Source organism: Mirounga angustirostris, unplaced genomic scaffold (genome assembly GCF_029215605.1).
Source record: "Mirounga angustirostris isolate CCGP_5_RB_7025 unplaced genomic scaffold, mMirAng1.0.hap1 SCAF_1, whole genome shotgun sequence".
Classification (NCBI taxonomy): Eukaryota; Metazoa; Chordata; class Mammalia; order Carnivora; family Phocidae; genus Mirounga; species Mirounga angustirostris.
This window is the reverse complement of record NW_026991709.1, coordinates 163,590,277-163,606,579: the sequence shown is the minus strand read 5'-3', so window position 1 is coordinate 163,606,579 and position 16,303 is coordinate 163,590,277. Positions and strand designations below refer to the sequence as shown.

At 43.0% G+C, this 16,303-nt stretch overlaps 1 protein-coding gene across 8 annotated transcripts in view; it reads left to right on the top strand.

Annotated features, from left to right (window-relative positions):
* ATG7 (autophagy related 7) overlaps nucleotides 1-16,303 on the top strand; it is a 231,371-nt gene that overhangs the window by 181,707 nt on the left and 33,361 nt on the right. For 2 of the 8 annotated variants that reach the window (XR_010411756.1, XR_010411758.1), the window contains one exon: nucleotides 14-187. The exons of the other annotated variants lie outside the window; for them this stretch is intronic. The gene's annotated coding sequence lies outside the window, so the exon portion shown is untranslated. The remainder of the gene's footprint in view (nucleotides 1-13; nucleotides 188-16,303) is intronic. 8 annotated transcript variants of the gene reach the window in all.

Genomic DNA, 16,303 nt, shown 5'->3' with positions numbered 1-16,303 from the left:
TTTTTTTTTTAAGATTTTCTTTATTTGACAGAGAGAGACACAGCGAGAGAGGGAACACAAGCAGTGGGAGTGGGAGAGGGAGAAGCAGGCTTCCCGTGGAGCAGGGAGCCCGATGCGGGGCTCGATCCCAGGTCCCTGGGATCATGACCTGAGCCGAAGGCAGACGCTTAACGACTGAGCCACCCAGGTGCCCCTTAACTCTGCTTTTAATCACTGTTTTATCTCTTGATAATTGGTGCCTTTTACAGTTTTCAGGGGGTGGAGGGCAGTATTTAGTAAATATTTATTATATGCCAGACACTGTAAATGCTAGATTTACTCTAGACTATCTTATAGTAATTTTTAGAGTCTTTAAATTTGTTCAGTCAGCTAAGTTTTTTTTTTTTTTTTAAAGATTTTATTTATTTGACAGAGAGAGATACACAGCAAGAGAGAGAACACAAGCAGGGGGAGTGGGAGAGGGAGAAGCAGGCCTCCCGCGGAGCAGGAAGCCCGATGCGAGGCTCGATCCCAGGACCCTGGGATCATGACCTGAGCCGAAGGCAGACGCTTAACGACTGAGCCACCCAGGCACCACCGTCAGTCAGCTAAGTTACTAGAAGGACTTATTTAGGGAAGATCTACTTTAGGGTCCCCTTACTGCTAAGTATGATTGATAATCTTATGGGTGGCTTTTCTGAGTTGTAAGTCGATGTTTGGTATGTTCACCTATGTCTTCCACTCTCCCATCACCCCAAATCCCACATCTTTCCAATACTGTTTAATACCTGGCATTTCCACTCAGAGTGTCTCAGCTTCACAGCACATACTTTCTCCCAGACTTTTAGGAGTCTCAGCCACCACTCAGTAGCCCAAGGGTTAGCCAAGGATCCAAGGGCAATTTCCATGTAGATTTCTGGGTTCCCTCCCTCACATTCAACCATCTCTACCACATCCTGCTCCCCAAATCTCAGCCACCTTAGCAGCATCGAACTTTTATTTCTGCCTCATCCCTCTATCAAAACAATTGTTCCGTGCTTGAGTTTCTGTGTTGGTTGCTCTCTGAGCCAGGTAACTGTTATTTTATATATTTTGTCAAGTTTTTATTGTTTATGGCAAGAAAGTGAGTCTGATACCATCTACTTCATCATAGAACTGGAAGCTAACATTTTGCTATCTTGGTTTCAGTTACATTTTTGAAGACACTCATTTTAAAAAGCACAATTTATGGATAATTTTTATTTTAAGTTTACTTCATGGTAATTTTGTTAATCAGTACTGTTTCCCAACATTATTATTTAGATGGAAAATGACTATAAGTAGCATCTTTATTAATGTATGAATGTTTCAGTTGGCCTATTCAGCTTTGGTGCTCCCTATATTAAGAGATAGCTTCTTTGGCATTTGCATAGTTTGAAAATCATCTAGTGTTGAGAGTCTGCTCTGGCTTGACCCTGTTTTCCTGGTAAGCATTGTCCCAGTAACAGCACATCTTGGCAAAAGTGACCTGTTGCCCTGGGTGACTCCCAAAATGGCAGCCACTAGAGCTTAATTCCTTTGACCTTAAGTTTTATCTCCTGTGAAAATTCAGCCACTTCAGGGGAAGAATGGCAGAGTAGGCTGTATTAGTCATTCACACAAAAACAATTTCTCAGATCCCTTCTTATAGAGCTGATTTATTAGTAGCTGGGGAGAAGCTTTTGTGGTTACTCCTTGGTGTCTGAGGCAATGAACAGGGCCATACAAGGTGAGAAAGTGTACATAAAATAGAAGGGATAAAAAAGATAAATCTTATCATTGTTTTAATCCTCCCCCCAAAAGCTAGGCTCCTTCAGTTTTTTATCTGTTTCCTCAAGAAATTCTTCATACAATATGATAGGAGCTATAGCAATAAAGCAAAGACTAAAAGGATCCAAATAGGCTGATAATATAGAGTAAAATCTAGGATTAAGGTAGGCTGAGGGATGCCAGAAATTGGTGACATTGGTTTCTTCCTAGGAGGGCTTTTGGATGGCTGGGCATTAAGGATGGGAGAGAGACTACATTATATAATCTTTTTTCCTTCTGAAGCTTGAACCATGTGAATGTGTTACTCAAAAAAAAAGAAAGAAAGAAAGAAAAGAAAAGATCAAGCATGTTTATTTGTTATCCTTCCTGTAACACCCTGAGTGTAAAGGGATATTTTTTAACCCTCAAAGATAATAAGAATAGGAGAGCAAACAATGGCAACAAAAAATTTGGAATCTGGAAAGATGGTGCTATAGCCTGAATGTTTGTGTCCCACTAAAATTCATAAATCAATCCCCATTGTGATGGTATTTGGAGGTGTGGGGCCTTTGGGAGGTGACTAGGTCATGGCGGTGGACTGCTCATGAATGGGATTAGTGGCATCTAACTTAAAGACAGAGACTAAACTAAATTTGAAGGAAACAGACTATGTCAAGAGATGAAAATTTTAGATACTCCAAAAAATTCCTCTATTATTTATATTCTCATTGAGACAAAAGATTATATTCATGAAACAAGAACAAAGGGCCATGAAAAGGGATATTCAGATAATGAAAAACAACTCTCAGGGGTGCCTGGGTGGCTCAGACAGTTAAGTCTGCCTTCGGCTCGGGTCATGATCCCAGGGTCCTGGGATTGAGCCCCACATTGGGCTCCCTGCTCAGCAGGGAGTCTGCTTCTCCCTCTGCATACCTCTCCCCCTGCTTGTGCTCTCTCTCTCTCTGTTAAATAAAAAATAAAAAATCTTTTAAAAAAAGAACTCTCAGAAATTAAAAATATAGTAAGTTTGAAATTCAACAGAAGGAGTAGACTATGAAATTCAGAATATCTTCCAGAAATTAAAACAAAAGGACAAAAAAATGAAAAATAGGGTATAACAGATAAGCAAATTATGGATCGGGGTAGGAATGCCAACATCCAGATGATAGAAGTTGCAGAAAGAAAGAGAAAACACAAAAATCAGAATGGTTTTCGACTTCTCAGTACCTATGCTAGAAACCAGAAGCCAATGAAACAATGTTTTCAAACCATGAAGGAAAATTATTTCTAATCTACAATTCTGTATCCAGACAAACTGTTAATTGAGCATGAAGCTAGAATAAAGATATTTTCAGATATGCAGGCTCTCCAAAAATTTACCTTTTATTCACCATTTTTGAGGAAACCACTGAAGGATGAACTCTAGATAAACAAAAATAAACCAAGAAAGAAGACATGGTAAATGGGAAAAGGTGGATGGCACACAGGAGGGAGACAGAGGAATCCTCGGGATGACCTGATGCAAAAAGGGAAACTACAACAGATTGGATCAGGGCAGAAGTCTCCAGCACAGATTTTGTTAAGGAAATGAAACTGCTTAAATACCTAATGTGTCTGAACATTTATTTAGGAGATTTAGACAGTTCGCAGAAAGTTTGGGATTAAATTATGGATAAGTATTTAAGAACAAAGTAAAACAAAAAAGACAGTTGTTAACTCCAGGGAAAACAACCCTGTAGAAGAGATGAAAAGTAATCCTAGCATATTACACAGGCACCTTGATACAGCAATTAGATACTGATCTAAATGGAATTATAATTATGTTGACAAGATGAAAGGAAGGGAAGGGAAGAGTTTATGATTGTGGGGGTGAGGGGGCTCTCAGTGGAAGATAGCTAAATCCTCATTTACCAAAATGGGAAATAGATACACAATGCTTCAACCTGAGGGGGAAAAAAATCATGAAGTCAAGAAGTAACAGTGTAGACATTAAAGATTTAGTACCCAATTCCTACTGGGGGAGGGGTCCCCCACACCACGCAGTTCTCTAACACCAGCTGGGTGTCCTACAGTTCAACTCAATTCTGACACTATCTACCCAGAGATAATATCAGCTTGCATCAGTCCTCAAGACTGCCCTCCACTTCCGATGCCAGTTACAAGTCCATGTTATTACCCAACGGGCTATAAGTCAGAGGTTCCCGTGACCCCCTCCTTGGGTTCAATTAAGTTGCTAGTGGCTCACAGAACTCTGGAAATCATCTTACTAGATTACTGAATTATTACAAAGGATATTAAAGGATATGAATCAGTAGCCAGATGAAGAGATAATAGGGTGAGGACCCGAACAAAGGAGCTATGTCCTTGTGGAGTTTGGGGCTTAGCACAGTGGTACATGGGAGTGTCCTAGTTCACCAACCTGGAAGGTCTCTGAACCTCATCCTTTTGAGTTTTTAATGGAGCCTTCATTACATAGGCATAATTGATTACATCTTTGGCTATTGGTGACTGATTCAACCTCCATTGCCTCCTCTCTCCTCTCCAGAAATCAGTGGGTAGGACTACCATCCAGAGCATTCAGAATGCTGGAAAGAAAGCACATGATGTGGTGGTGGTAAGATCTGGAATTGACTCCTGGCTATACTGTGTGACTTCAGCAAAGTCACCTAACCTCTTTGAGAATAAGATAGGGGCAATAATAATCACAGGGTGATAATAGATATCAGGCAAAATAATGTATATGGGAATGCCTGTTAACTAGAAAATTCCTATTACAATTCTTGGTTTTAATTAGTTTCTTTTTTTTTTTTTCTTCTTTATGTGTTGACTTTGTACAAGTGTACCTTCTATCCCTGGTATGTTACTATTATTATTGACTCTAGGAAGGGTTGTGTATTAGTTAAGGTATAGGATGAAGTGCTATAACAGGGAGACCCAAAAATATGGCAGTTCAAACAAGACAGAAATCTGTTTCTCTTTCATATAAAAATCTAGACCTGTGCTATCCAATATGGTAGCCACTAGGTACTTGTGGCTATTTACATTTAAATCAAGTATACTTAAATAAAATGTGAAATTCAGCTCCTCATTTGTACTGGGCACATCTCAAGCACTTAAAAGCCACTTGACTAGAGGCTATTGTATTGAACAACATATATAGAACATTTTCATCATCCCAGAAAGTTTTGTTGGGCAGCCCTGATCTAGAGGAGTGGTCCAGAACTTCAAGGGTAGCTCTGCTCTACAAGGTCATCCACAGACCTGAGTTTCATAAATATTACTACTCTGCCACCCCCTAGGTAAGGCTTTATAATGTACTTTTGGTGCCATCAATCCCTTTGGCACTATGACAAAGCCTACAGACTACTTCACAGAGTAATATTTTTAAATGTCTAAGATAAAACACAGAATTACAATGGAAATTAATTATGTTTAAATGTCAAAGTATAAAAAAATAAAATGAACTCATGCTATAATAATATGTGCTTTATTGATACAAGTAATGATCTAGTGGCAATTCTAACGGCTACTATAATTTCAAAGTATTGATAAGTATATGTGATTTTTCAAGATAATCTATAACAAATATAATGTGATATTAAAATATCTATAATTTCAGTTGGTGACAGTCATAGATATGGCAAATACCACTTATGGTTTGTTCCCTACATGATAACTGAAGGAAATGCTAAATTTCAGATAGAGGTTAGTGAAAAGAAAGTTACATAGTTTTCTTCCCATCCAAGTTTACAAGACCAGCATTTCTATTTATGGACCTCTTGACGGGTCTGTGGACTCCAGGGTTAAGAAGCCCTGCTGGGGGATGTCAAAGCTGACTTGGCAATGCCAAGTCCACCCTCTAGAATGTGGAAAGGGGAGGGTAAGTGATTTCTCTTTTAAAGGACATGACTTGGAAGTTGATCCCATCCCATTGTTCAGCAGGCAGTCACATGACCACTTGTAGTGTAAGGCAGGCTGGGAAATGTAGTCTTCAGGGCAGCCCCTTACGTTGCTATTAAAAAGCTGGAAGGAGTTCTGCCAGCAAAAGGAAGAAGGGAAGAAGTGATATTAGGATAAATCGCAGTCTCTGCTGCCACAGCTTCATTCATCACTATGGAATTGAAACAAAAAAATGTGTTTCTGTTATTCAAAAACGGCTGTTTATTCTCTGACATTTTGTGCACTTTCAAATCTGAGTCAGAAATGCCAGGAAGAGTTTCACTCTTACTAGCTATGGACACGCTCCCCCAGTGTTACCTGTTTCTGAGGTGTATAGTGTCTAAGGGATATAGCAATTTTGAGCTAATGTTCCCCAATTCTGTGCATATGCCTGTAATCACTGGCAACATTGTTATTAGCTCAGAGACAACAGTCTTATCCATGTCGGAGTGTGTTTGTCCCTTGCTCAAAGCGGACTCAGTATGCCATGATCTGTACTGAGAGAACCAATAACAAATTAGATATCTAGTCCTGTCACCAGTGACCAGTAGTACTCTATGTGCAAGAGAGCATAAAAAGTAGGAGGCAAGCTTTTTCCAAACAAATCCCTTGAGCAAGTGTCCTTTAAAGTTTAAAATAACAACTCCTTTGGTTGTACATACAGCCTTTAAATTTTCAGAGAGCTTTAAGTACCTTAACTCTTCTCATTTTATTAAGGTACCCAGATCATGGGGAGTTTTCATTTTTTCGTTCTTTTTTTTCTTTTTTAAGTTAAATAAATAACAATTTTGACACAGCACCACATGGCCGACAGCTTTTAGCTTATAAAAGAAGAGTTTGAAAAGGCATACTTACAGGCGAACCCTGTTGGCTTCTGGCAGGAGGGAGACAGAGCTGGTCCAAGCCCAGATAGCACTTAAAGGGCCAGGCAACCCCTCACGCACACCTCTCATCTCCGTCCCAGGGGATGTTTTCTGACGGAACATGAATGTTCAGTGTTATTTTCTTTCAAGTCCCAGATTGTGAGCTCCAAGGGGCAGACACTGGAGTCTTCCTAGCCCCCACAAAGCCTGGTGCAATTCCCTGTACATCACACGCACTAGACATGTATTTGCTGACAAATCACTTCTATTTTATGAGCATTTATAATGGCCTCTTAAATAAGTGATTTTAAAGTTTGCTGAATGAAGAGTGGTTTTTATTTAGTCTTAGGGTCACCATCATCTTATTTTTTTTGGTCTCCCTTCCCCCCGTCCATCTCTAGTTTAAAAATGTGATACTAGGAAAATATGACTCCATTAATTGAATTAATTTTAGAGCCAACTTTTCAGGAACCTGTCTATTTCTGTAAAGTGAGATCCACTTGCAAGTGTACCATTTGGTGCCAGCACTCAGATTTTCCCTGACTCAGTTGCTCCAGCAGTGTTTCAAATATCTTCCCATAAAGGAGGCAGCCAGCGCCCCATACTTGTGAGGATTATTTACAGGGTCTTGTGATTCAGCCCAGGATCTGATAGTGATCTTGGTCGGGTGATATAAATAGGCTAGGATTTGCCAATGGCTATTTTTATAAGGGAAGCTTTCTAAGTTGATATCTTTGAACCCAGAATGACTTTCTCCCCCGGCTTCCCTGTTTTCCTCTTCCACTGGGGAGATGCTCTCTTCTGTGGGCCTGTCTTTCCACCTCCCCCAGCCAGCTGGTGTCTGCAGAAATCAGAAGGAAGATATGTGCCTGATACAGAGTTGCCTGAAATCCTATATCTTTACCCCCTTTCAGTATCATCTTTCTTTCATCCGGCCTGAGAATGGCACCCACCCCGCCCATCAGGCCACAGGATCTCTGGGACTAGCCACCTTGTCTGAAATAGATACCCACCGGCTCTCAGGCAGAACAATTCCCTACATTCATACCTGAATGTATATTTTACAATATTACCTTTTGTTTGTCTTTGTAGACTTGCCCCTGCCCCAAGTTGGAAAAAAAAACAACAAAACCCAAATCCTGAGTTACTGCTGATGAACCAAACTGCCTCATTTGAGGTAACCTCAACCCCATGTGTGACTAACACCCCCGCCCCAATTGATACAGACACTAGAGTGTCCGCTCAGGCCTTCCGCAGGGATGTCTTGGCCCCAGGTCTCCAGAGCTCTCTTTCCTCCTTGTGGAGCACCACCCCCCCACACCCCACCACACCCTCACCCCCCCACCCCCACCACACACACACACACACACACACAGTATGTGTGCAATGCACAGTTAGGCAGGAGAGGCTTGCCTTGGGGCACTGCCCTTTCTTTGCATCCTTTCCCCAGGTTTTCATGCCGAAAACAGCACATTCTTAAGATGAAGCAAAAATTGATCCTGCTCTTTTTCATCCTGTGTTTTTGACCATGATGTTCTTGGCAGTCAAACTTCCAGGCTTGGGGGTAGAATTGATAGCTTCAAGTGTAAGTTAAATTGGTCGGCAGCATGCCATGTGTAGCCTTAGCCCCCCTGGATAATTTACCAGCATCTGTGGCTTTACCCACCCGGTGGCCTTGAGTGTCTCCTTAACTTTACAACTGGCTTGCCTCTTGGAGCCCTGCCTCCCCCCTTCCACCCCCCAGCCAGTTCTGAGGGCTGGAGCTCTTTCTCATTTCTTGGGCCAAGTACTGGAAGTAAAAGAGATTGTTTCAATCTCTGAGTTCCACCACAGGGTCAAGGGCCCCAGAGCCTGGTGCTGCAGTCTGGCCAAAGGGACCACAAAACCAGATCACCAATGATGTTCATCAATGCTCTGAGCTTTGGTTTTGCCTTTGCCGGGATTAATGTCCCATCTCATAATAACAATGAAGATCAAATAAAATAAGGTATTATACTTGAAATGCTTGATGAAAGGTAGAGAGCATAACAACAGCAAAAATAAGAATAATAGGTACCATTTTATAGGCATCTGCTGTGTCCCAGGTACTTTGTTTGGTGCTTCATGGGAACTACCTCATTTAATCCTGACAACTACTCTTTAAAAGTATTAGTATGCCCATTTTACAGAAAGGAGTAAGGCTTAAAAAGATGAAGTTATTTGTTAGAATCACATATCTAGAGAAGGTGGTAGTCAAAATTTGAGTCTGGCCAGGCTACCTTTAAGGCCCATGCTCTCATCTATTAAACAGAATATTTCCCTTCCCATTTCAGAATTGGTAAGAGAAACATAATTAACTTCAAAGATTGGCATTTATAGTGTTTTGTTTGGGCTACCCATTTTACCTTCCATTTTCAGATCAACAAGCCATTTCCTGTGCTCAGGCCTTATTTCCAGAGCAGAAGGAACTCGGTGGTTTTCCCACTGGGAGAGGGAGACATGAAATGTGTCTGCCTGTTCCAGGAAACGCCACCTACTCTTGTCACCCACACTGTACCGCCCCAGTGTACTGACTATACTGTAGCCAACTCAGTGGTGACTCTTATGTAAGCCACTAGCTATCAAGATGACTAAGGCTCAGACAGTGCTCACTGCATTTCTGTTTCTGTGGATGACAGTGGATTGAGTAGGGCGTTTAGACCTGCACTGGCCGGGTGTGAGTTCATCAAGTCCTTGGCATAGCACATGGCTAGCCACAGAAGAATGAGGCATAAAAGGCTTGGTCCCTGTGTGGAGCCACCATCCTGTATCAGAGACAGGACAGGCATTGTGACTAATTGGTGTGCGTGTACAGGAAGAAGTGCATCCATCAAGAGAATTCAGAAAAGGGAAGGCCTCCATGAAAGAGTTTGATCTGGATGCTGGCGTGTATGGATAGAATGGTGAGGAGAGTGAAGAATGTTCGAAATACAAGAAACAGCCAGGGGTATCTGGTCAAGGTTTCAAAATGCTTTGTTCCTGGGGGGATTTGATATAAATTGGGTTTTCATCTTAATTCAAGAAAAGGCACATGATAAAACTTGCCACTTTTCTGAGTGCTTATGTCTTGAGAAATGGTGTGATTCTGTTCAACATCTTAAATATATAGTTACAAGAGCAAGATGCTGTCCCACAGGCAGTGAGGGAATCAAAAGTGAGTGAGATTGTGTTGGTGGTTACACATAGTTGTGTGTAAAACTCACAGAATTATTCACCCCAAATGTAAATTTTTTAAATACTTTAAGTGTGTAAGGTTAATCCTTCCTCTTAAACAGCTTACAGCTTAATGAAAGAAGATAGTAAACTGTCTTCCATAGTTAAATACAGTGCATGTGACAACAGAGATTGAACAGAAGAACGCTGTGGGGGCTTAAAGCCAGCACAGAGCATTGCTGTCTGTGGGAAACCCAAAAAATACAGTGCATGTGACAACAGAGATTGAACAGAAGAACGCTGTGGGGGCTTAAAGCCAGCACAGAGCATTGCTGTCTGTGGGAAACCCAAACCGTCCTGACAGTACGTGGCATATGCAGTGAGATCTCAGAGTGGGGAACTGTCAGAAGAAAGGCATGGGAGCAGGGAGGTGTGTTTGGGAACAGCTCTCATTCCCTTTGGTTTGGTTTGGTTTGGTTTGGTTTGGGGTTTTTTCTTTTTTTTTTTTTTTTAAACATAATTCCTAAGCTGGTGTTTGTTGAGCGCCAGCTCTATGCCAGCAGAGTGCTGCAGACCCTGAGCTGAATCCCCATCTGCACCCCACCTCACCAGAGAACATACACAGATGGCAAAACAGCATATGAAAAGATGCTCCATATCATCTGTCATTGGGGGATTTGCAAATTAAAGCAACAATGAGATTCCACTACAGACCTATTAAGATGGCCCAAATCCAAAACACTGACAACAACAAATACTGGAAAGGATATGGAGCAACAGGTACCCTCATTCATTGCTGGTGGGAATGCAAAATGCTACAGCCACTTTGGAAGACAATGCAGCAGGTTCTTACAATGTCAAACATGTTCTTACCATCCCTCGAGGAATCATGCTTCTTGGTATTTACCCAAATGAGTTGAAAACTTATGTCCCCACAAAAATCTGCACACAGATATTTATAGCAACTTTATTCATAATTGCCAAAACTTGGAAGCACCCAGATGTCCTTCAATAGGTGAATAAACTATGATACATCCAGACAATGGAATATTATTCAGTGCTAAAAAGAAATGAACTATCAAGCCATGAAAAGACATGGAGGAAACCTAAGTGCATATTACTAAGTGCAAGAAGCCGGTGTGCAGAGGCTACATACTAGGATTCCAACTAGATGACAGTCTGGGAAGGGAGTAACTACGGATGCAATAGTTATCAGTGGTTGCCAGGGGCTGGTGGGGGACGGGGTGAGAGAACAAGAAGGCAGAGCACACAGGAGTTTTAGGGCAGTGGGGAAAAAACTCTGTCCCTGTTCTTAAGGGTGTCTGGCCTAGCTGGGGGACATAGATGCCCAGATCAGAGGGATGTGGAGGACATACCCAAAAGAAGCCATAGAAAGGAACTGGCTGGCCGTAGGCGGCTTCACTAGAGGCTTTCTGGAGGAAGAGGTACATCTAAGGTGTGACTAGAAAGAGCTGCAAATAGAAAGAAAGCAAGAATATTCCAGGCCACAGAAACTACATGTGGAAAGGCCCAGAGATGAGAGAGAGGAATAGAAACCATCTGTGACCTGAGAGCAGCTCAGTAGAGCTGGGAGGGACGGGCAGGGAGGCTGAGGCACAGATGGGCCAGGTCATGCAAGGCTTGGTCAGGCACACAAGTACATAGAGACTTCATGTTGAGAGCTGTGGGGAGAACCACGGGGTTCTGAGCAGGATGACATGATCAGATAGACCCCTGCTTCAGAAAGATGGCCACAGGGCGGAGGACAGATTTTAGATGATAGGCTGGCTCAAGGAGGACAGTGGCTTGGCTAAGAGCAGGCCAGAAAGAAGTGGATGAATTTGAGAAGGTGGAATCTGCAGGTGCCAGTGATTGGTTGGGTGGTGAGAGAGAGAGGAAGGACTCTGGTGCCTCCCTGGGCTCTGGTTCTGGCTTAAACAGCCAGCAGGGGTGGGAGCTGTGGGTGGGGGATCCACAAAGAGGAGGATGAGGATCAGGGAGAGAAGGGTTAGGAAATAAGGCTAGGTGGATTAGAATGTGCTGTTTGCCAACGGGCAGACTGTGTGAGGGAAGCCCAGGGAAGGCACAGTCTCCTCACAAATCACTGTTTTGTTACTGCTCTTTTCTTTGATACATCAGACTTCAGCCAGACCCTGGCATATAGATGGACATCTGGGAATTGTTAGATTCTAGAATAAACATTTGACAGCCTTTGCATTCCCAAAGTGGCCCATACCCAAACTGACAATTGGGCTTGCTGAAGCCTGGAGAAAAAACTTGATATGAGCCTCAGAGCCAATGGAGTTAATTAAAAGAGAATAGCTTTTATTGAATTTTAACAGTTATTTCTTAAAGTATTGAATTTAAATGATGAGATAAACAGTAGAAACAACCTTAATCTTTCTTGACCCCAGTTTTCTCATTTGGTAAATGAAGGAAACAGACCTGTTGATCTCAAAGTCCCGTTCCAGCTCTGAAATTCTAACCTAATAAAATTTTTCATCAAGATTAAAAAAAAAAAAACCTCTATGTGAATAAACACAGAGTACAGGGCTATCCCTTATTGAGCCTCAAACATTTTTTAATCCAAAATTTTAATGTTGAAACTCCAATTTGTCAGATTTCCCAGAGTGTAAATCCTCCGACCAGCGTGCTGTTATTGTTTGAAAATACTGTAACCTCTGACGCTCTGACAGGGGGTGGGGAAGGTGGGAAAGTTCCATGTTTCCAGCAATGAATTTGCTGATACTAATGCTATGAAAACCCTTACAACCATCTTGTGTCCTATAAGGAACCCAGGTGCAATTATAATCCTCAGTTTCATTTGTCATAACTAACTTTACATACTTGTTTAATCCTCGTAGCTCTATGATGTGGGTAGGTTTAGTTTTCTTCCTCACTTTACAGATGAGGAAACTGAGGCAGAAAGTGGTAGAGTGACTTGCCTGAGCTTACAGTTAGTGAATGGCAGACTCAGAATTCAAATTAAGGCAGTGGGCTCCTGACCACTCTGTCCTGCTGTTCTCACTGCAGTTATCAAAGGTGTGGGGTGTTCCGGTTTCAAACATTGTCTCCCATGGTCTTCATCAACCAATAAATAAACTGTGTGGATAAAATCACTCTTTGATTATCTAAACGACATATTCCACATGCCTATGGCCAGAAACAGCCACAGTATCTTGGTTCACATCTTTGTCCATGTTTTAGGCCTAGATCTTATAATAACCATCCGACTGTCTCACTTGTGAAGTTGAAGGCTTGCCAGGTTACCTGCAAGTGTTTTCCAAGGCTGTGAGCGTGGGCCAGCGAATGTGCAGGAAAGTGTTGGAGTGAGGTAGGATTCAGGAATACCCTCTCTGCTTCCACTCAAGGCTGAGTGGAGATTTGGTTGCCAGGTATTTTTTTCTTGGTCCCCTAATGCCCCCACACTGTTGCTGGTGAGAGAGGTCCTTGCCTCTTGCGGCTGCCATGTAGGCAGCTCAAGCATAAAGAAGTCATTCCTAATTATTACCACAGTAGCAGTGTCGTGGGGAATGGCCAGGGCAAAGGGAACGATGCTTTTGCCTGAGAACAATAGGGGCCCAGCTCCTGCCGAGAACCTCAGATACAAATTGAGGGAATGCATAGAGGCAAGGTAAGTCCCAACCAAAGAGCAGTGCCTTGTACTCTTCGGGAACCTCAGGCCCCCACTACCTTTGCTTCAGGCCAAATGAGCACCCTGCTTACCAGGCTCTGCCTCCATCAAGCCCATTTCACATGGCCCATCCGGCCTAATTATAATCAGTAGCAGGAGCAGAAGTACCGTTTTGTATTTTACAGTTTACAAAGTGCTTTAACTTGCACTGTCTCATTTGATCTTCACAACAAACCTGTGAAGCAAGTGATACAGTTTCCAGATGAAGAGGTTCAGAGAGGTCCAGAGTATGGTGGTACAGATGGCACCGATGTCAAAGTCAGCAGAACGTCTCCTGTACCTAAGAGGGAATGGGGGCATAAGGAAGTCTGTGTGTCCTTTTAGGGGTAGGTAGCAGTAATTGCTAACCTCTGATATACATCAGAATCACCTGGGGGAAGTTTAAGAAATAAAGATGCATGGACCTTACCTCAGATGTAACATAAGAGAATCCCCAAGTCTGGGTACCTGGCATATGAATTTTAGAAAAAGAAAAGCTCCACAGTCAATTCTGGTGCACCAAAGGTTGAAAAACACTTGCATTCAGAGTTCTTCTAAATGTACCAGAATAGTCTAAGTCTCGTTCCCATCAAAGCAAAGCAAGTAATTATTCCCATGGAGAAAACAAATCTAAGATTTGGCCTCTGATCTCCAGGAATTTCGAATCTGGCTGGGATAAGACATGTACACAGGCAAAGACACTCAACACCATGACTCTGGTCTCCCGGTGTCTAAGACCTGAGTAGTCAGAGTATCAGAGCAATCCCACAAGAGAGGCGGGGGGAGGACACAGAAAGCAGGTTTGGGTCAGTGAAGTGATCAGTTTGGCCAGAGAAAATCATTCACATGAGCAAGATGTGGGAGATAAAGCTTCTCATATAGGCAGAAGCCATATCGTATAGGGCTTTCCCTGCCAGGCTGAGGAACTACAGATGAACCCTTGGCAGTGGATAGATTTGGAGGGTTTTAAAGCAGACTGTAATCAGACATGTTTTACAAACAATCCCCATTTTAATGATGAAGAAATAAATAGAAGAGGGTAATTATTTCAGACCCCTTGCTTCCTTGGTGGAATAGATCTGGATAGTGACTCTTACTCAGATTTTGTTCTGATGATCGCAGTCAACCCTCCTTCTCAGTGCAGAGGGATACAATGCATACAAGCTGTCCTACCTTCATGCTTACAGTATTATTTACTCTCAGTGAAGTCAGTTGGCAAGAGTTTTCATAAACCTTAGCCATTTTTTGTTTCTCTCGCCACTTTCAGATAATGATACTTCATATTGGCATTTTAAAATGGATATAGTTTGGGGACCACATTCACACAGGTTGAGGCTGTGCTGGTCTTGGAGGGAGTAATAGGAGGAGGGAGGCTGACAGCTACCCAAATGGCAGCTCTGTGCTTGAGACTTTGCACACACATTCATTTAATTTTCGTAAGAATCTCATGAGACCAAGAAACTGAGGTTCAGCAAAATTCAGTAAACTTACCCAGAGTCACACAGCTAAGAAGGGACAGAGCTGAGATTTGAACCCACTTCAACCAGAACCCCACCACCACCACCATACTTTTCTTCTAAGCATGCTGCTTTACCACAACGGGAACACCCCTGTATAAAATCCCTTCTCTGCCAGTGTGCTAGGAGAGAACTGGCATGTCTGAAATCCACTGCCTTCCTTTTGTTTATTCATTCAGTAAACAAGTGAAGATGATACATCCACCCCCCTCATCAGGACATTTTTAAAAAGATTTCATTTATTTACTTGAGAGAGAGACAGGGATAGTGACAGCACAAGCGGGGAGGACAGGGAGAAGCAGGCTCCCCACTGAGCAGGGAGCCCGATGCGGGGCTCCATCCCAGGACCCTGGGATCAGGACCTGAGTTGAAGGCAGACACTTAGCCTACTGAGCCACCCAGGTGCCCTGGGACATTTATTTTTTAAAGATTTATTTATTTATTTTTAGAGAGAGTGTGCGTGCATGTGCATGGGGGGGGCGGGGGGCAGAAGGAGAGGGAGAGTGAGGGAGAGAATCTCCAGCAGGTGGGGCTGGATCTCATGACCTTGAGATCATGACCTGAGCCAAAACCAAGAGTCCGACTCTCAACATTTTAGGATATTTTAAGGATTAAAGAGAGAGAATCCCTGTAAGGGTTTTGGCTTATAGTGCAACAGTATGTACCTGCTAAACAGTAGCCCTTATGGCCACTACCAGTGGCTGCTGTGCCAGGCGCCATGCCTCATGGGCTGGGGAACTAGGCGTGAGGAAGTTGGGTCCCTGCCCTGGAAGAGGTCACAGCCCAGTGGAAGAAATGGCCCCCAAACGAATAACGAGCATTTGGTGAAAGCAGGACCTCAGCACAGACCCTGCACCTCTGAGGCTCCCCTGTTGCCTCACAGCAGAAATTTCAATGACCTGACAAGCTTGGTTCTGGAAACCGTCACGGGTCTGGGCTTCAGCTTGTCAGTAACCAGCAGTGTGTTTGGGATGTGGCTTTTCCCTCTTTAAAAAGTCAGTTATTTGGTAGGATCCCTCACCTTCCAATGCCTCACATCTCACTCACCCCTGAGAACGAGGCACAGTTTGTTGTGAGTCCTCTCCAGGGGACCAACACTCTGCAAACACACTAGCGTTTCGAGCATGAAGGCTGCCATGTTAGCATAACTCAAGGGCACTGTTGTTCCAGGCCACGCGTGGGGATTTGAGGGGAAGAATAGCAGAGTGGACAGCTGTAGACTGTCAGGTTCCCAGTGGCCCGGTCTGTAACATGGGGATGATGGTAAAAATGTCTAACAGAGGTGTTGGAGGGAGAGCCCCAACACACTATCGATTGTGAGATAATAGGTGAGCACGTTAGGGATCTGTAAAGCACGACGCAGAAGTGAGTTGCCATTAGTAAGGAAGAAGTGG